Genomic DNA, 20,687 nt, shown 5'->3' with positions numbered 1-20,687 from the left:
CTGCATTGATTGCTTGGGGCCAGAATCTTATCAGGGGCTTTTACATTATTTTGCCCAAGGTCTCTCCATTTTCAGAGAGATAATACTCATAAAGTGCTTAGCAAAGACCAGGCACATGGTAATCACCAGATGCTTGTACCTATTATTAAGTTAGAAAATGAAACTATCAATAGCTCAGAAAAGAATAACAATTAAACAATTATTGGTATGTTATCACAGTAGCATAAATAAGAAGCCAAATTCTTTCCTGGAAACAGGTTTTGATTGGGATAAGGAAGCCTGAGATCTGGGAACATGGATGGAGAATCCTGGGAACTGAAGGACCCCTTGGGAATTTTTCCTGGAGCCAGTCAAAGAGCAGCAAATCCAATTATAGGTAATTAGGTATTACAAATTCAAATAGTTTAGGATTCCAGAGTATGAAGTAGCTCCTGTCTTCCAGGCTGGAGAAAGGGAATAGGCTTCCTTGCAGAACCTTCAGCCAGAAAGATGTGGTGGGGGCTGGGGGTGTGTGTGGTATCATCCTCTTCCAGGTGTTCATTTTTCCCCAGGGAACATTTGGGGCTCAACTGGGAGAGGATTAATTAATCAATTAAGCACCCACTATGTGTAGAGCTTTATTTGAATTAGAAAAAATTAAAAAGGACGGCAGCGATAAGCACTATGGCGGGAGTCAGAACTGGACTCTGATTGTGTCTCTGCCATCTACACTCTCCATGGGATCCTGAGAGAATCTCTTGTCCGTTTGGGCTCTCTTGTGATGGTTTCGAGCCCCTTGGAGCCTCAGTGCATGTTTGTACATGGGTACTACCCATTTCACAGGACCGTGGGCGAGGATAAATATGAAGTACTCAGTGCCTGGTGACTATTATTACCTGATTGCTCCGTGATCCCTGCGGTTCCTTTCCACTCAATGCTCCTGTGCCTATGACAAAGCCCCTGCTGGGAGAGGAGCGTGCGGGGAGTGGGTGGGGGTGGTGTTGGTTGGTCCAGCTGGGAAGAAAAGGTTATCAGCAAGTGTTACACTAGCATAGGACACTGGGGAGCTGACCGCTGGTCACAGGATGCTCTAGTCGGGGCAGCCTTTGAAAGAAGAATCTGTCCACAGAAACCTCAATAAAGGCTGCTGATTAGAAAGGTGCGTCAGATTAGGTCAGGCAAATTGTCAGATGGCAAGGTTCATCCAGATGAAAAAGGAATTCAGACCCAGGCTTGGCTTTCCTTTCTTGGCCTGGTGACCTTGGGCCAGTCACTTTTCCTCTCCCAGCCTCAGTGTGCTGGAGAAATGGGGATCCTCAGTCCACCTTCCTCTCTGAATGTAAACGTGGGCGAAATGTCCACACAATAGACGTGAACTGCGGATTAAGGGGCCGGGGAGAGCTATTTGTTATGCTAATAGGAGCACGCGGCAGGTTCCTAACCAGCGGTTTCACTCTGGTTAGGCGGTTCCTTCCACCTTAACCCAGGTTTCTAGCTCAAGGCTCCCGCCCCTGCGCGCAGGGCTCTGCGGGCCGCAGGCTCCAGGGCCGTTACCATTGTTCTTCGAAGCTGGGCGGCAGGGGAGGGCTCTCGCAGACCAGACCTCGCCTTTGGTCTCTCCCTCCGCCCCGTACCCCTCGCCGCAGCGAGCCTCGGAAGCCGTCCTCGCCGATCTTTCCCGAGGAAGCGAGTCAGCCCCAGAGCGCTCCCGAACGGCGGCCGAAGACGCCCCCGAATGTTTACGAAGAATCCCGACCGCAAGTAGTCTCCGGAAAGAGCCGAAGGCGCTTCCCACTCTCGGCCTTCCGAGCCACTCCGAAAAGGTCCGAAGTTTGCCGAGCGGCCGTCCTGCCGGACTGCTGGAGGCGGCCGTAGCGCCATGTTGGATGCTCTGCTCGTTGAGTGAAGAAAATCCGCCGGCATCGCCTGAGCCCCGCTACCGAGAAGGGCGCCGCTTCCTCCGGGGAGGGGGATAAAGACCCCCCGCCGCCGGCCCATGAGGATATTGCCGTGAAAGGTCCGGTCTCTCCGCCTCCTGCCCCCGCCGGGTCCGGCCCCCCCCCTGGGGTCGCGTTGTCACGGAGACCGGCAGCCGGTGCTGGCCCGCGGGGCGGCTGCTGCTGCCGGCGGCGGCGGCGGCGGCGGCGGCGGCGGCGGCGGGCGTGTGTGACCGGCCCCGGCCCTCTCCTCCTCCTCCTCCCAGCCTCCCCCCGAACCCCTGCTCCCGCCGCCTCCCTGGGTCTGCCCCCATCCCGCCCCCCCGCTGCCCCCGGCCCCTGCACCCCGGCGCGCCCGGTCCCGCTCTGGGGGGGTTGGTGGCTTCGCTTTGCCATGAGTTTACCGCAGAAACCGGCTCTGAAATCAGGCTCAGCGGCTGCAGCAGGAACCGGACCCGGCACCGGAGCGGCGGCGGCGGCGGCAGCGGTACCGCCTCCTCACCCGGCGGCGGCAGCAGCGGCGGCGGCGGCGGCGGCGGTAGCGGCAGCGGCCCCTCCTCACCCGAACATCAGGGCCCTCCAGACCCAGGCGCCCCAACAGTATCCTTTTCACTTTCCTGCCGGCCCTTCGGCTCTCTTCGCCTTAGAGCAGGGGGGCTGTGGCCCCTCCGGGGACCCTCCTGCCGCCCTACCGCCCAGCCAGGGGAAAGGGGCTGCTCTTCGAGCCCCCGCTCCGGGCTTGGCTGGAGCTTTTGGGGTGCCATGGCTCCAGCACTGCGGGGGACCCCGGGACCTTCTGCAATACTGTAAGAACTGGCTCCACTCGGCCTCGCCTTTGCAGCCGTTCCCTTTTAGAGCTGGGGGGTCCTTCCCCCTCTCACCTCCTCCCCTGAAGTCCCCCCACCCCTTTATCGGCAGGATTTGCTGGTGCCTGGGACCCAGCCCGCGGGCCAGGCTTTGCTCCGGAGGGCTACACCCTCCTCCTGGGCTCCCTTCGGCTCCCCTGCAGCGGGCAGGGTGGGCTGCCCTAATTGTTATTATTAATACATATTAAACTTTATGGGTACATTTCCTGTTTGAAACTAATCAGATCGTTTGGAGGTAAGTTGGATTTTAAATCTACGGCGAAAATGTACAGAAAGCCTGCCTTCTGGCTATTTTGTTGGCGATTGGGGGAGTTGTGATGTGGTTTGTGATGGAACGTGATCTAAGGAGGAAATGTTACACCGGACACTTCCCTGTCTTTGACCTTTTCAAAGGAAAAGGAAGTTAACTGACATTACCCTTCACCCCCAAAAGTCGCGCTTTTTGGAAGGCTTGTGTTATGCTGAGAATTTTAAAGGGTTTTAATGTACTTTCCGTATGCCTGAAGTCTGGAGGTGAACGGGCTCCCGGCGCTCGGTCTCGTGGTGACGGTGCCTGATTTCATGTTGTTTGCTCGGTTGTAGTGTTTTGGACAGCTGTGATTGCAACGCTCTGGGGACGGGGTGTTCTAGTCGAAAACTAGCCGGCGAAGGTGAAACGCCGAATCCATGAACTCCACGGAGGTTTAGAAAGGTTACTACTCCCTGACCCCCCATCCGCTGTCCTTGTGTAAACCGGTGAATATCATTGGACCGCAGTTGTGTTGCGTGTTTGTATTTGTCATCGTGTGTTTTAACTTTTGGAGTGAGTGGAGTGTTGCAGCAAAGAAGAAACCTAACTGCTGTGAGGTCACAGATGATTGCAGAGTAGTTGGATTCTTGTCTGTATGGATTACTGTGAGAAGTGAAAGTTATCTTCCTTCTGGAGTCGTTTCAGGTCATTCTTTTGGTTTCTGTCGAGTGTCATTTTCTCTTGTTTCAATATTGTTAGTTCACATTGCTTTCAATCCAGGCAGTGTGGCTCAGAGTAAAGATTAATTCCATTCCAGTGTGATGTGTGCACTGATTTCATAATGTTTTTATCCTGCATGGTTCTGTTACGAATTGTTCTCTGGTGAGAATGCTTAGTGCTGATGCCTTAGTGTCGCTTGATGGAAAACCTGGTTAGTTTTGATCAATATCCTTAGTTGCTTTCCTGTGGGGGGAAAAAGGTTGCCTAACTTGACTACTTTAAGGTGGAATTCACTGCTGGATCTCTTTAACATATCTAAACTTAATGCTTTGTGAGTTTAAATTCCTTTCTCATTTGTCATTTTTTGGTCTTGATTGCCCATAGTTGGTTAGGGTTGTAAGTTTCTATACAGTGCCACCAAGTAAATTGCTCTTTAGCTGCGGGCTAAAGAGTAATTAGCCAAGATGCAGCTAAAGAGTAATTTGAGCTGTATTGGCAATTAAACAGATGAAAGGAAGCCCGTAGTCTGTGTTGTTGATGTAGGCTGGTAAAAGGGCTGCAGTGCTGAGTAGGGCGAGCCTGGTGAGTTTGGTGGCCTTGTTTCACTGGACATAAAGCTGTGTGACTTGCCTGTTTCAAGTAGCATTTCACAAAGGGAGGCTTTAATAAAGGCTCTGAGTTGGTTGAATATAAAAGTAGTTACTCATACTGCAACAATTGTTAAAAAGGATAAATGTAAGATGTAATTTCCAATGGAGACAATCTTAAATCTATTTGTGGTAATATAGGATACTTGATTTTACATGACTTTTAAGTTTTTACTTTGCCTCATGTCATTGAAGGTAAAATTAATTTTCTTCTTGATGTATTCCACAACCCTGTTATCTGCTCTTTGCTCTACACACTGAAAGGCTGCAATTACTACAATCTAAAAGTTTGTATAGTAAGTGAAATAGAGATTACAGATTTCATTAGAACATACTAATGGTGAAACGTTACCAATGGTAATGGGCATTTGATTGAAAATGAACTAAAACAGAACAACTTTGCTTTTCGACCCTGAGAGGGTGAGGGAATTATATTTGACGATAGTGGTTATTTGTGATAAATTGATATATGAGGGCGGACTCAGAAAAACCTGGGATAATCTATTGGAGGGCCGGCCCCTTGTAGCACAGGCTTCCCCCGCTAAGTTAGTGTTCTAGGAACCCTAACTGTGTCAGTGCACCAGCTGGCGTTGTTGTCAGAGGCTGGGTTCAGCCTCAGTGAATTTTTTTTTGAAGACTCAATGCCTTTGTCAATTTCATGATCGGCAATTTACAGGCACACCTGCCCACACAGTGCTGGGTGTTCAGCAGTTTTTGACCAAAAACAGCATGACCCCCATGTCCTACCCTCCCTATTCACCTGATCTTGCCCTGAGCAATTTTTGTTTCTCTGGATGAAAAAAGTCCTCAAAGGGAAATGTTTTGCTGGTGTGGAAGAGGTAAAACAAAAAACGGCAGAAACATTAAAAGGCGTCAAAATTGATGAGTTCAAAAACTTGTGAGCAGTAGAAAAATGTAGTGCATCAAATGGAGAGTACTTTGAAGGTGACTGAAGTTTAAACATGTAAGAATAAATTCTGGGATTTGGTTCCCCTTGTACATGGAAGCAACAAAACTGGAGTACACAGCTGGGGTTGCTCTTTCTGTGGCTTGATTAAATCTCCAGTTCCTCAGAATACATGGGTGCAGTTGTGTTTGAATTGAGTTAGTAAGTTCAGCTAGTGTTTTAAATTTTTAAAAATACTAGAAGGGGATTCATATGACAAGATGTCCTTTATTTGTACTGAGGGTTCAAGTGACAAATCACAAATGAAGGGAAGTGGCAGTGATAATGGATTTGAATTTAAACTGGAACCTGCCTAAGGTGGACATCAGTATAGCGCGGCCGGCCCATACGGCCATTTCAGGTAGAGAGGCCTTTGCAGAGGCAAGGGGTGAGAGGCCTGGTGGAGGGTGGGCAGGGATGGTGGGAGATGAAAGACAATAAACACTGCTATGAAAAATGCTAATGGCAAGGGAGAAATATGCTTAAGAGTTTTCATAACATAATCCAATGTGAATAGTTTATAGAATTGGCACTATAGAACACTTGCTTTAAATATGCTCACCCCAACTTCTCAGTCTGAGTTTCCAAGAGGCTCTGTTGAGAATCTTAAGAATGCTTCTTAACCTTCTCTAGGTAACAAGCAACTTTGATATTTTGGTGAAAACTTACAGACCCTCTCCACAGAAAACTGTTCATGCACAGAAAATCTTTTACTTTCTTAGGTTTTTTTGTGTGTGTGTGTCCCCACTCCGTTAAAAGCCTATCCCTTTAGATGGAAATTGCTTACCCACAGATCAGTAAAGATAAATGAGTTTGACTTCAGGTGCCTAAATAGTTCTGACTTAATAGAACAATTTTGTAGTCTGTTATGAACACACAGTGTTCTCTCTATTTATATGAAAAGACTTCAGAGTGTAATTTCTCTCAGGACTGCTGACACTTCTGGGGAGTCTAGTTACTGTTTTGGGGCAGCCAGTTTGGCTTAAGAAAATGAGGGCAGTGGGTTATTTGAAGGAACTAAATTTGGTAAAAGCCTGTGGCAATCTGAAAATGACCTGTGTCCTTAGCTATTTTGTCTTAGATGTGGATATATTAAAAATAAATATTTCTCATCCCTTTTTTTGGTATTATAATTTTTAAAAATGCTTTCTGTGTTGATTTTTCAGTTTTATCTTATAGGCTGAAGCCAGTTACGTTTGCTTTCCTTTTTTGCCTCTTTTCTGAAGCTAAATCTGAATAATATTAATAATAGTATGCATTTAATGAGTGCCTACTGTTCTAGGAGCCATACATGCACAATTTTAATTCTCAAAAGAACCCTAATGATGTAGGTACTGTGTTTTACAGGTGGAGAAACAGAAGTTAAGTAATGTTCCCAAGGTTGTCTGTCTAGTAAGTGGTGGTCTGCAGTTCAGATGCGATATGACTGCTTTATACTGTAGCACACTACTCATTTCCAAGTCTGCATATGGGAATGGGAGGAAGGATACTTGCCCATATTTGATAGCTAGGGGAAGGTCTGTGATACAGGTGAGAAGCTCTGTGGCGTAATCTATAATGCAGCGATTCTGTACCTTGTTTTAGTTGACAGCCACATACTGCTAGGCAAGTAGGTTATCTTTACTGAGCTTTAAAGCATAGGAATAGGCCCTCCACACTTGGTTTAGTGCATGTTTCTGCTTGTTCAGAAGTTAAGGCCTCCAGCAAAATAACATTATAACTAGCAGCTAGAACTCTGTAGCTCATGCAGTGACCCTCCTAAGCCCCACCATTAACAAAGGTGGTGGATCTTTGCTCCTAGAGAGCAGATCCTTTTTTGCAAAGAGAGAGACCTATGTGAGATGGAGATAAAGAAGGAAGAAAGTTCAGATGGCTGAGCCGCATGGGCTGTTGCCTTTGCTGCTGCTACTCCTTGTCCTAGGCTTTAGTCATCTGGAAGGGAGGTATGTTCTGTCAGGCTAAGAATTTGAACTACCGGTATGTTGTTTCTCCACATTGGGTTTCTGATAAGATTTTTACAAAAGGGGTACTGCTAAATACATATTTGGCAACTGTTAACTCATAAATACTATTGCCACATTTTAGCCATTTATATTGGGACTTCAATATAAGTGACAATTTTAAAAGTTTATTCATTTATCAGCATCTGCTGTGTGCCAGACTAAGTGCTAGGTGTAGGGTTGAAAAGCTAAGATAAAATCTTGGCCCTCAAAGAACTTGGCCCAGACAGATACGTTGACAGAAAACCATGAGGCAAGTACAATGATAACTTTGCTTTAAGAGCTTGCTCTGGGGGAAGGAGGAATTTGGGCTTCCTAGGAAAAGTTCACTTCAGAGCCAATTAGAAGGATGAGTAAGAATTACCTGAGGTTTACATAACTTTCGCTTTCCAGCTGACTTTTCCCCAGTGTCATTGCTGTTGCCACTTCATAGAACTTTAGCAAATGGATGGCAGTCAGTTTCAGGTCTTTAGTAGAAGCAGAGAAGCTGGAGGAGTTACAAGAGAACGTGGTAATCAACATAGTTGCTATAAATTCAAAGTCCCTTCTGTATCATAACCTGAGGAATTAGAATATGAGAAGATACATATCAGAATCTCATACTATTTCCCTGGCTTTCTGGTGTTAGACTGGCTTGGAAAGAGTACCTGCTAACCTTGAAATACAAGCAGATTTAGCTTGGTGTACTGAGAAGTGTACCTGATTTGGAGTAGACAAAAAATCTGGATTTGAGTTTGGCTCTTCTATTCTAATAGATGTGTTATCTGGGACAAGTCACATAACTGTTCTGGGTATCAGTTTTCCCTTCTCTAAAATGAAGGGGCTGGACTAGTTTATCAAGTGATGCTCTTGAATTATAATGGCATATGATTCTGAAGATGATAGTTTGAGATTTGTTTTCTTCCTGCAAGCAGATGGGAAGGGTTTATGATGACCTATTGTTTCTTTGTCTGGTGCTCAGTGACACTTTTCTGTGGTGACTTACTGATATTGGGAGCATGCTCACTTTACATTTCCCTCAACAAATATTTACAGACTTTCTTCTATCTGCTGAGCATTGTTTCAGGTGCTGAGGAAAGGTAACTTGTCCTCAAAAGAAGCCTCTGGTTTTTGGCTTACTACTGTTAGACTCAGGCAGACTAGAGCACCTCTGTGACTTTAGTAGAGAAGAGTTTGTGGTCTGTCGCGGGATGGTCTGAAACCCTGAAATAAGGTTGCCACGGTCAGGTGCCTGCTCACGCTGGGTGATGATGATGCAGGTAGTTCATTATGAGGTGTGAGGGAGATCAAGTTCTGGGGTAGACTGTGATGGGACAATGTCTATTTCTACGTTAGGAATAAAACTTTGATAAAATATGAAAATAACTATTTCCTGACTATTGGCCAGGCATATGACTTCAAGCAGTGTGTAAACTGTAGCTGAGATTTGCATTGATGAAATATTGCAGGATTCCAAGCTACTTTTGAATTCTCAAATGGCTCCTAGGTCTTGGGCTTGCTGCCAGCCAGAAGTTTTTCACTCTCCTGTAGCCTCAGTTGAAATTTGAGATAGCTTAAACTATTTTAAGTACATTTGAAATTTGTTAGTTCTTATGATGTGTATTAACTAATAGTAATTTTGTACTTTTTCAAGCCCCATATGTGTGTTCCCTGACATTTAATGAGACATTGCATTTTGTCAGTAGAATGTAAACTCCGTGAAGGCAGAGATTTTTGTCAGTTTTGTTCACTATTAAATTGCTAGCACCGCCCTGGCTGGTGTGGCTTAGTGGATTCAGCACCGGCCTGTGAACTGGAGGGGTCGCTGGATCAGTTCCCAGTCAGGGCACATGCCTGGGTTGTGGGCCAGGTCTCCAGTAGGAGGTGCATGAGAGGCAACCACACATTGATGTTTCTCACCCTTTCTTTTTCCCTCCCTTCCCCTCTCTCTCAAAGTAAATAAATGAAATTAAAACAAAAAAGTGAGGGAGATGACTCCTTTTATTTTTTTGTTTTTGTAGAAAGTGGCATATAGGTAACAATTTGAACTGAGAGGAATTAAGTTTAAGACTGTGGAGTTGGGAGGCAGAAGGGAGTGGGTTATTAAATGTGCATGGTCTGTGCGGGGTGGTAAGTGTTCTGCTCCATGTACTTGGAGTGGAGGATTCTTGTGGTAGAACACTCGAGATAATGGGTCCAAGTTGTAGAGGGTTTTGAGTGAATATACGAAGAGAATGGTAGACTTCAAGCCATTACATTGTTTAACAGCTTCATTGAGGTGTAATTCCCATGCCAAACAGCTCATCCATTTAGAGTGTATAAATGTAGTGTTTTTGAGTATATTCATAGAATTGTGCAACCATCACCACAGTCGATTTTAGAACATTTTCATCACTCCCAAAAGAAACCAATTAGACTTCCCATTTCCCCCTAGTTCTCTCTGTTGTAGAAAGTAGTAATCTCCTTTCTGCCTCTGAAGATTTTCCTGCTCTGAACATTTCATGTAAATGGAATAATACGTAGTCTTCTGTGACTGGTTTCTCTCACTTCGCATAATGTTTTCAAGGTTTACCTGTTATGTGTTTCAGTACTACTGTTCCCCTTAATCGTTGTATAATATTCCAAGTATTACATTTTCTTTTTTCATTCATCAGTTTGTGGACATTTAGGTTGTTTCAACTTTTGGTTGTTACAAATAATTATGAACGTTTTGTGTGGATGTGTGTTTTCTTTCTCTTGGATACATACCTAGGAGTACAGTTGCTGGGTTTTATGAGGTAACTTGGTGTTTGACATTTTGAGGAAGTGCCAATCTGTTTTTCACAGTGACTGCTACTATTTTACATTTTTAGCAGCATTTTATGAGAGTTCTAACACTTGTTATCAGTCTTTTTTATTTATAGGGCATCCTAGTGGCTGGGAAGTGGTATCTGACTGTGGTTTTGATTGGCTTTTCCTTGATGGCTTGTGATGTTGAGCATCTTCTTGGGTACTTACTGGTCATTTGTCTTTGGAGAAATGTCTGGTCAAATCCTTTGCCCAGTTTTTAATTTTTTTTTTTTTTTTTTTTTTGTTACTGAGTTGTAAGAGTTCTTTATCGATTCTGGATACAAGTCTCTTCTCAGATACAACATTTGCAAGTATTTTTTCCCATTCAGTGGGTTGTCTTTTCACTTTCTTGATAGAGTTTTTCGAAGCACAAAAGTTTTTAGTTTCGATAAAGTCTAATTTATCTGTTCTTCTTTTGTCATTTGTGCTTCTGTATTTTTTCTTTTCTTCTTTTTTAAATTTTTTATTGTTATTAAATTACAGTTGTGTGCCTTTTCTCCCCATCCCTCCACCCCACCCCAGCCGAACCCCCCTCCCTCCCTCACCTCCACCCTCCCCCTTGATTTGGTCCAAGTGTCCTTTAAGCTTCTGTATTTTTTCTAAGAAGGCTTTACCTAACCCAAGGTTGTGAATTTTACTCCTTTGTTTTCTTCTAAGAGTTTTATAATTTTAGCTCTTACAGTTAGATCTTTGATCCATTTAGAGTTAATTTCTGTGCACGATGTGAAGAAGGGGTTCAAGTTTATTCTTTCATATGTGGATATCCAGTTATTTCAGTACCTTTTACTGAACAGACTATTTTCTTATGTTGAACTGTCATGGCATCTTGTCAAAAATCAGTTGCATTTCTTTCATTTCAGTTTTTATTGGAAAACTGCCAAGATAAAGACAGTATTTTTGAAGATTTTATTTGGTTGAGTTGTGCAAGTTGAAATAAGGAACAGGAAAGATTTGGAGAGTTGGAATGGTGTAACGGAACTATATGTAAGGTTTTATAATCCATTAAGTGCTTGAGATGGAGTGAGGTGCTATGTATAAAATACAGTCTATTGAATAAATGAACTTTGACTATTTCTACCCTTCGCATAATGCCTAGAAAACTGGAGAGCTCCTCAAAAGAGACTTTGACTATTTCTATTATTAAGGTAAATTGCTGTTAGGCAATGATAGCTTTGTAAAAAATAAACTATGGGCATTTGACTATTTTGCTGTCCTGTAAAGAATTGAAATTGTGAACAAGTTTTAAATTCTTGGATTATTGTATTTCATATAGAGTGTTAGTTTTGTCCTAAGGCATTTATATAATTTTCAAGTGGAATTTGATTTTTTTATTTATTAGGTTATATCCTTGGGCTATTCTAATGTATTATTATAAAGAAGCAAAATCAGGAAATACTGCTAACCTCTCTCTAACAGGATTATTCTTTTTGCTATTTAGGAAAAGACCACATTAAAGAAGAGTCTTTTTATAACCTTTCAGGTCTAATAAAAAACAGGGTTTATTTGCTTTGGTTGAAGATTTTCTACACACACAAAAAAGCCTCTTCAGATGACTTGAAATATTATAGTTTGGGAACGTGGTTGCTGATTTTTATAGATTATATCTTTTTTGTTTTATAAATTATGTATATCTTTAGCTTTTACTAAATATGCAAAGGAAGTGGGTCTTAATTAACCTTTGTAGAATTTTAGTGACATCAAGTACCTGATTAATATTGTTGAGTCTTTTTGAGGCTGTTTTATTCAGCTGATACTCTCAAAATTACATTGTTGGTCTATTTCAGAAATACAAGAATTTGGGACCAGCCTAGTTTCATGAGGTAACTACTGTTTCAAAAGTGGACAGCAATGTACTTGGCCTTAGCTCATTACCTTTTATGTTGTGGCTGGGTGAGTGTACTTGAATGTGGTACATGTTAGGTAAGTCAGTGATTTCATTCTAGACCTTCTTAAAAAAATCATAAAAAAATCTAAGCATATAAGTGTGCTTTAGCTTATTTCCCCTTTACATAGTCTGCTTGGGGGAACTCCTGGTCCCTTTCTCTGGCCCCTCTCCCAGGACCATTTGTTCTCAAGGCTGAGGGAGGTGCAAGTGACTTGCCTAAGCATCAAGTTTATGCCAACTCAAACTGATTTTGAGGTATTTGGTAACAGTGACCATTTTGACTTACTAGTCGGGTGACCTTAGGTCCCCTTCTGTTACAGTCCTGGTTTGGACGGTATATTATATGGTCACTCTATAACTAGTAACCATTTTATAGCTATAGAAAGTTAGGAGTCTTTTTTTATTTTTTTTTAAAGATTTTATTTATTCATTTTTAGACAAGAGGGGAAGGGTGGGAGAAACAGAGAGAAAGAACTATCAGTGTGTAGTTGCCTCCTGCTTGCCTTCTACTGGGGACCTGGCTGGCAACCCAGGCACGTGCCCTGACTGGGAATCAAACCAGTAACCCTTTGGTCAGTAGGCCGGAGCTCGGTCCCCTGAGCCACATCAGCCAGGATGAAAGTTAGGAGTCTTTATGCTGTTTCTACATATGTTAATAAATGCCTTGTGAGTCATTAAAGCCTTTTATAACCCTTGGTCAAACAATTTATGTTTGATCTTGTAGTAATAAAGGTCTTTGTATTTAGCATGTGAACTAAATAGGAGCAAAGTACTGTCAGCCCCCTTTAAAAAAATACTTTATTTGAGCTAATTTTAGACTTATAGGTAAGCTGTCAAAATAGTAAGAAGAGTTCCCTTTAACCCCTCACCTCCTTTCTCTAGTGTTAAATCTTCCATAATCATAGTACAGTTATTGAGAACAGGAAATTCACATAGATACAATATTATCAACTGAATTACAGGCCTTATTAAAGTTTTTACCAATTATTCCACTGTCCTACTTTTGTTTCTGTTCCAGGATCCCACATTGCATTTAGTTATTATTTCTCCTTAGTCTTTAGTTTATGGTGGTTCCTCAGTCTTTCCTTATCTGTTATGATTCTGTGTCTTCAAAGATATGAATTATTTTATCGAATGCCGCTCAGCTTGGGCTTACTTGCTATTTTCTCATGCTAAGAATACCAAAATGAATTCCTTCTCAGTGCATCATAGCAAGAAGTGCATGGCGCTGATTGGGTCCTGATCACCTTACTTGGCTCACTTGGTGTCTATAGGCTTTTCTACTGTAGAGTTACTATCTTTACCTTTATAGTTGATAAGTATCTTGTGCTCTCCTCAAATGTTGACCTGCCAAGTTTAACATTTAGTAGATCTTATATTCAAACTTACTAAGTTTGTGGTTGCATAATTGGGACTTTCTATTTTCTCTCTTTCCTCCTACATTTATTAATTGTAATTCTGTGAGAAACAGTTCTCTTTTCCATTTATTAATTTTATTATTTACATCACCGTGGACTCATGTTTATGTATTTTATTCTGTGAGTTAAAATCCAGTACTATTACTATTTGTTTTGTTGCTCAAATTGTTCCAGTTTTGGCCTTTAGGAGTTCTGCACATTGGGTCCTTGTTGTTTCAACAAGCCAACATTTTTTTGTTTTTTTAAGCATTTCTTTACTTCCTGGCACCTTAAGATGTTCTAGCTCATCTTGTATTTTCCCTACCCCACTCCTGGAACCATCTACTTCTCCAAGACATCCTGATTCTTTTTATTGGAGAATGGTGTTAATGACCAAGATCTGGCCTAGGTATGCTCATTGTTACTGGAAAGCTTTGCTTCTCGGTACTCAGAGCTAGGAAGTATATGTGTGTATACTACTCTACCTATGTATGCGTATCCATATATCTGTATTTATCTGTAAAGTTTATATTCCATTGCAGTGCTACCCCTTTTGTTTAACTTCCCCCTTTTCCTTATTTAACTTTCTCCAGCTGTGAGAAACCTGGCTCTTAGATAACAGTCTGTTTACTTACTTAATTATAGTGTACAGATAGCATAGTTTGAGAATTACTAACTTATTCCTCTGCTTTTGGTTTTAGTTTATTTTATGGATATGTGAAACATTACTATGGTTCTAAGAGTCAGAGTTATGTTAAAAAATATATTCAGAAGTGTTACTCCTCCTATCCCTGCTTCCCAGTTTCTGTTTCCTTTCTTTTCTGCCCATACCTGTACGTAACCAATCTCTTTAACTTCTGGTTTATCTTTCCTATGTTTATTTTGCACAAATGAGTGGATTCCTATACATTTTCTTATATCCCCTTATAGGTGACCATGGGCAAATCACATATCCTCCTTGAGATCTAGTTTTCTCATCTGTAAAATAGGGGAAATAGTACCTCCCCTTTTTTCAAAGGATTATGATAATGATTGAGATAATGAAAGAGAAAATGCTTTCTAAATTGTATGATATGATGTAATTTATAAGGTTAAATAGCATTAGTGGTTTCTGTCCAGGGAAATGCACTTGACTTCTCTGTCATTGTAATAAATACAATACAAGAAGCATTTGTTACTGTTTATCAAAATTCCTAGTGAAAACAGTTTGAGAATTTAATAGTTTTTTCTGTTGTCATTCTGATGTTTCATTTTCATTATTTTTACCAGTTTCCAGTGTGGTTTCAGGTTACTGCAGCATATCATGTGTAATTACTTTCTTTGTTTTTGAGCTTGGCCAGCATCTGAGTTCTCCAGGAATGATGTTTTTAATCCATACTAATATTTGGTCATATATAAAAAGGATCAACTACTGTGCATTAGCAGAGTAGATTAAAAAAAGGAAATATGTTGCAGGGTTTTTTTTCCCTTTTGTGGTTTAGAGACTTTTATGTTTAGATTGTAATAGGACTGGTAGGTCCAGTGTCTACTTCATTTCTGACAATTTGGTTTAGTCAGAAGATATAGGTGTTTGACATTCTTTTTTTAAGATTTTACTTATTTATTTTTAGGGAGAGGGGAAGGGAGGGAGAAGGAGAGGGAGAGAAACATCAATGTGTGGTTGCCTCTTGTGTGCCCGCTACTCCCCAGTGGGCATGTGCCCTGGCTGGGAATCAAACCAGTGACCCTTTGGTTCTCAGGCTGGCGCTCAGTCCACTGAGCCACACCAGCCAGGTATTTCACATTCTTTGAGTTTGCCTAAGAATAAATTCTTTTGATGAGATTGAAGGCTCAACGATGTACGGTCATTATCCCTGTGGAACCCATGGATGAAGCACCTGTATTGTTTTTTACTGTTCTTAAATTTTGAATACCAGGTCTGGTGAATTGTTTTTTTACTTAGAGGAATCAAATTGAAATAGAGATTTGGGTATCATAAGTTATAGTTCATATACACTTTAAATATAGCGACCCCTTTAACTAACCGTATATTTATCAGACATGTAGTCTAGATACAGAAAGTAAGTCTACCCATGCTTTTAGTGGAATCGAAGGCTTTGGTCCATCTGTTCATGTGGTACCATGTGTTAAACTTTGTGTCAATTATAAGGACAATTGGAAGTATCCTCCAATTGGCCAAATAGGGTTCAGAAACACACTGCTGGTTACTCTTAATTTTTCTCAGACTATTAGGGGAGAAGTCTTTTTTTTTTTTTTTTTTTTTGTATTCCAGAGTCATACAGGGTGGAGCAAAAGTAGGTTTACGGTTGTTCATATGGAAAATAATATAATATTTAATAAATAATAATACAAGAATAAACTTTTGCATACTCACTACTGTAAACCTACTTTTGCCCCACCCTATATTTATGAAAGTGGCATAGCTTTCTGTTCATCTGAAGGCTCTGCTGAATGGCAGAGAACAGCTAGTAACAGTAAGGCTAGGGGGCTTGGTGGAGAATGAAAGAACTAATGGAATCTTAAGAGTAAGAGAAGTAGAAAAGGGAAGGGATGTGGTGGTCATTGTTTTGATACCATAGATTGAGCTAAGTGCCTGATGGTTAGAGGAAAAACAATAATTATTTATTAAATTACTAAAGGAGAAAGTGTTTGCTAAGTAACAGTTTTTGAAGACCTAATATCCACTGACTCGTTTGGTCACTAGAAGATGATGAAGACTGCAGGATGGATGGAGATAGACAGGAGACTACATGGTAGGCCCATTGAAGGTTTTCCAAGGTGTGACTGATGCAGTATAGTCCAGAGGGAAATGAAAAGAAAAGGAGGATCATACCATGAGAGCTATCAAAGGAAGAGATTTAGAATATCCTTGATGAAAGAAAAAAATAGTTAAAAATGACTTCAAGACTGTGAGACTAGAAATGTTGATGGAGTATCAAAGATGTGGGATTTAATTTTATGTCATGATATGAGATAGTGGGCAGATAAATTCAGTTTAGGACATGTTGGATTTGAAACGAGTGGAACATCTCTTATTCTTTTAACAAATGGGGGTAACTGGACATGTTTGGATATAGAGTGATGGGACTCAGATGAGCAGAAAGGGCTGGAAAAACAGATGTGTGAAAGAAGCATAACAGAGACAGTGAAGAGAAAAGCGAAAGTTCTTAGTCATCCATGCAGTATCCGTGATTTGTTGCAGATGATGAAGCTACAGAAAAGAGGAAGAAGCTGCTAAGAGGAAAGAGAACCAAGAGAAGCACAATCTGTTTAAGTTTTCCAGATTAGGTTCCCACTGAGCTTTATGTAGTTGGAGGAAGTGACATTTGATAAAGCTCTGAACTCTGCCTAAATAACTGTTCCTACATTTAAGGGAGATTAGAGACTGAGAAATTTCTTAAAAAAAATTTTTAAAATTGATTTGAGAGAGAAACATTGATTTGGTGTTCTACTTATGCATTCATTGGTTGATTCCTGTATGTGTCCTGACCAGGGATCAAACCTGGAACCTTTTGATGTATGGGACAGTGCTCCAACCATCTGACCCACCGGGCCACAGCAATAATCACATATTTTATAATAAAAAATTTAAAAGTACTTAAATCTCTTTCTATATCCTTACGCTACTCATAGGCTGCTGTTGGGGTTCTAGGCAGCCATTATTATGAAATTATTAATTTGAATTCACATTTTTAATAAAAGATTTATATGCTAATCAGGAATTAAGCATAGCATAATAAATTCATTGCCATCACCCTTAATTGATAAATTTTAAGCAGAAGAAAAGGAACTGATGTTTTGAGTTAGCTATTCTTAGCCTCATTAGTTTGGATTGATGTATAATTTCTTAGGCTTTTTGAAATAGTGGAAGTAGATTGCGGATGATGCATCTGTGGTCCAGAGGAGGCTTGACTCACAAGTTGGGAACTGCTTTGTTCAGTATTGGTATTGGTTATTTGGCAGAGTTGAGATACTTTCTCCATAGGTTCTGTAGAGAAGTGCTTTCTGGGTTCTTGTTTGTATGTTCAAGCTTAGTCAATAGCACTGACAGTGTGTCCTGGGATAAGTGCTGAAGAATTAGAAATAAGACATAGTGTTGGCCCTCAAGAAATTTATAGCCCTAGTGCAGGAGACAGATACATAGGAAGGGAAGGAAACAGAAGTCAACAAGCGTAGGACCTGTGGGAGCTCTGAGGAGGGTCACTTAGGCATGAGGGTAGAACAGAATTGGGAGCAATGAGGGGAGAGACTTCCTAGCGAAGGGGACACCTCTAAACTGAATCTGGAAGGTTGAATGAGCCGTAGATGGTGGTAGGAGAGAGTGTTCCAGCTGGGAATCAGCACATAAACTCAGGACAGTGAAAGACGACTTGTTCCATTGCTAGAGCAACAGGGTGGAGAGGGAGAAGTGGACAGATAATCAGAGGCTGTAGAAGGGACCTTATAAACTACGCTAAGGAGCTTGGATTTCACCCAGACGACAATGGGAAGCCATCAAAGCTGTAGGCTGGGGAATGATAATGGCCAACTCATGTTTTAGAAGGACACTTCTGGAAGGTTGCAGGAGGGCGATTGGATTATATATATTGTAAATAATTCAAATCCAAGAATGATGTGAGTTTTAATTTTTAGTTGGGACTTTAAAAATAGTTTGTACATACTTTTCCTAAGGATGACTTTAAGTTTGTTTACTCTTTTATCTGCAATTTCTCAAATTTATGAAACACATAGGTGTTTTTGTTCAGGAAAACTTAGAGCTAGGTAAGTTTCCATGCTCGTTACCCAGGCTGCATTTAAGGATTACTTGGACTTTGTATATTTTAAAAAACAGATACAGGTCTGAAGCTTCAGCCTTTGTTTATAATTAATACATGATTAGTACCAGATTCATAGTAGATATCTTATAAGTTTGTAAGTTTACAGTTTATAAGGCATATTGTCTTGGTATTCAAATATGGTGCACTTAATAGTGAAAGTACCTGCCTACTAAAAGTCAGGCATCTTTTGTCATAGTACTAAGGGGATACACACCCCCCCATCCATATATATGTATATACATATATACACACACACACACATATCCATATATAACAGGTTTGAACTGTGGATTTTTAAAAATCTAGGAAATGCATTTTCTCTTATGATAGTCTTAATAACATTTTTTTCTCTAGCTTTTGTAAGACTACAGTATATGATACATATAACATGTAAAATCTGTGTTAATTAAGGCTTCTGGTCATCAGTAGACTATTAGTACTTAATTTTTGGGGGAGTAAAAAATTATATGCAAATTTTCTGAGCAGGGGGTTGATGCTCCTAGCCCCTACATTGTTCAAGGGTTAACTCCATATATACACACATATATATATATGTATATATGTATATATATGTATGTATATGTATATATATATAGTGTGTGTGTATATATTATATATAAAGTGATATATATAGTGTATATACAACATATATACATATTGTGTGTATGTAACATATATATAGTTCAGCTAGGAATTTGAAATACTAGGTTAATTTGATTGCTTTTGAAATGAAAAGGGAAGTTGTGTAGGTGTAATGCTTACATGAGCCATTGGATATGAAATAGAAAGCAGACCAGTCCAATTCTTCATTGGAAATCACAACTCTGAAAAATTTTTTTGGAGGGGATCCTTCTTATGACAGAAAGATACTTAAAGATGAAATACACTTGGCTCTGGGAAGTGAAACTGAGTTGAAAATACTCAAAACCAGAACAAGGGAAGGTTATTCCATTTAGTTTCAGGTTGCTTAGCCTCTTTGGCTCTCCCGTAAAAGATTAGCAATTCATATTTTATTTGCTTGTTTTTCAGTTTCTTTCTTTGTACTTAAATATTTAATATTGTGTGATTTTTAAAAGCCCTTTATTTGTTTTTCTTACTGAAAGCACTTTTTCCCGTGTCTGAGCATGTAGAATATTAATAGTCTATGAAGAGACTCGGGTTATTGCAGTCAAAGGCACATTCCTAGTTGCAAGAAAGGTTTTGAATGTTTTTTTTTTTTTTTTTTTTAAGGCACTTAAATTATTTCTGCTTTGAGAAAAAGAGATTGTTCATTGTGCTTTAGTAGCTGGTACCTAAGTTCGTTGCTTCTTAACCCTAAGAAAAATGGGGCTTGCTGACAGCAGGTGGTTTTACAGGCCTGTGAAACTGGACAGCATGTTCAGCAATGTAAACAATGGCAGCCGTATTTTGCTGGCGTCTCTGTTGTTCAAAGTGTAATGAAACTGCTTCTCACAAATGGCTTCACTTGCTGACTCATCTTCAGCCCGTAAACAACCATAGTATCCAACATTATTTAATGCTGGGATTGAGAATAAAAAGAACCAGAGTCTTAGAATGTGAGGGTTGGAATGGCTCAAGGAAGTCCTTTAACTCAGGTGACCCCAGTTATCAAAAAATGTCACTGTGGCAGATGCCAGAGTTATAAGAGTAGTGATACTTCTGTTTAGAGTGCCATTAGAATCTTCTAAATGATCAAGGATTTTTTCCTGTCTGCAAATCCTTAAGGTGTACTTTTTAGCTTTCCTTTAAAACTAGAACATTATTCTGAAAGTGGCTGTAAGCGATGCACTACACATTAATGATTGCTGTGTAGTGCAGGGGGACTGTAGGAAAGAAGTAAAATGAGTTGCATTGTCCCTGAAACTTTTCTAATATAATTAGAAAATAGATATGAGAAAGAAGTGTGGAACACTTAGGAGTCAACTTATTAACAAGTGTGTAATCTGATTCACCTGATACTTGACACTATGAAGGAGGCTTATAGTAATTTATGTGAGCTCTTAGAGAAGTAGTTTAGATTTTTGACACAAAAAAGTCACTTGCAGAAATGAAAACTTCCCGTAGATTTTAATTCTGTAGAACGGAAACTACCCTCCAGGAAACTCATGTACATTTTCCATAGACAACTCATTGAAAACCATTGACCTAAAGACAACAGGTCTCAGAAATTAAAAAAAAAAATGTATGTATTTATTTATTTTTTTAGAGAGAGGGGAAGGGAGGGAGAGAGAGAGGGAGAGAAACATTGGTACACCAATTGATTGCATGCCTGCAACTGGGAACATGGCCTGTAACCCAGGCATGTGCCCGGACAGGGAATTGAACCAGTGACCTTTTGGTTTGCAGGCTGGCATTGAATCTACTGAGCCACAGCAGCCAAGGCTACACTATTAAAATTTATTGAGAACCTCACAAAGCTCTTGTTACATATAGGCTTCCTCTGTTGATAGGTACAG

At 40.7% G+C, this 20,687-nt stretch overlaps 1 protein-coding gene across 4 annotated transcripts in view; it reads left to right on the top strand.

The window, feature by feature from the left end:
* The first annotated feature begins 2,344 nt into the window (after window positions 1-2,344).
* Window positions 2,345-20,687, top strand: part of EIF4G3 (eukaryotic translation initiation factor 4 gamma 3) — a 271,653-nt gene continuing 253,310 nt past the window's right edge. For all 4 annotated transcript variants that reach the window (XM_053921191.1, XM_053921193.1, XM_053921192.1 and 1 more), the window contains exon 1: window positions 2,345-2,516. The gene's annotated coding sequence lies outside the window, so the exon portion shown is untranslated. The remainder of the gene's footprint in view (window positions 2,517-20,687) is intronic.

This window comes from Desmodus rotundus, chromosome 3 (genome assembly GCF_022682495.2).
Source record: "Desmodus rotundus isolate HL8 chromosome 3, HLdesRot8A.1, whole genome shotgun sequence".
Lineage (NCBI taxonomy): Eukaryota > Metazoa > Chordata > Mammalia > Chiroptera > Phyllostomidae > Desmodus > Desmodus rotundus.
Note: the sequence above shows the minus strand (reverse complement) of the source record. Positions and strands in the feature narration are given on the sequence as shown.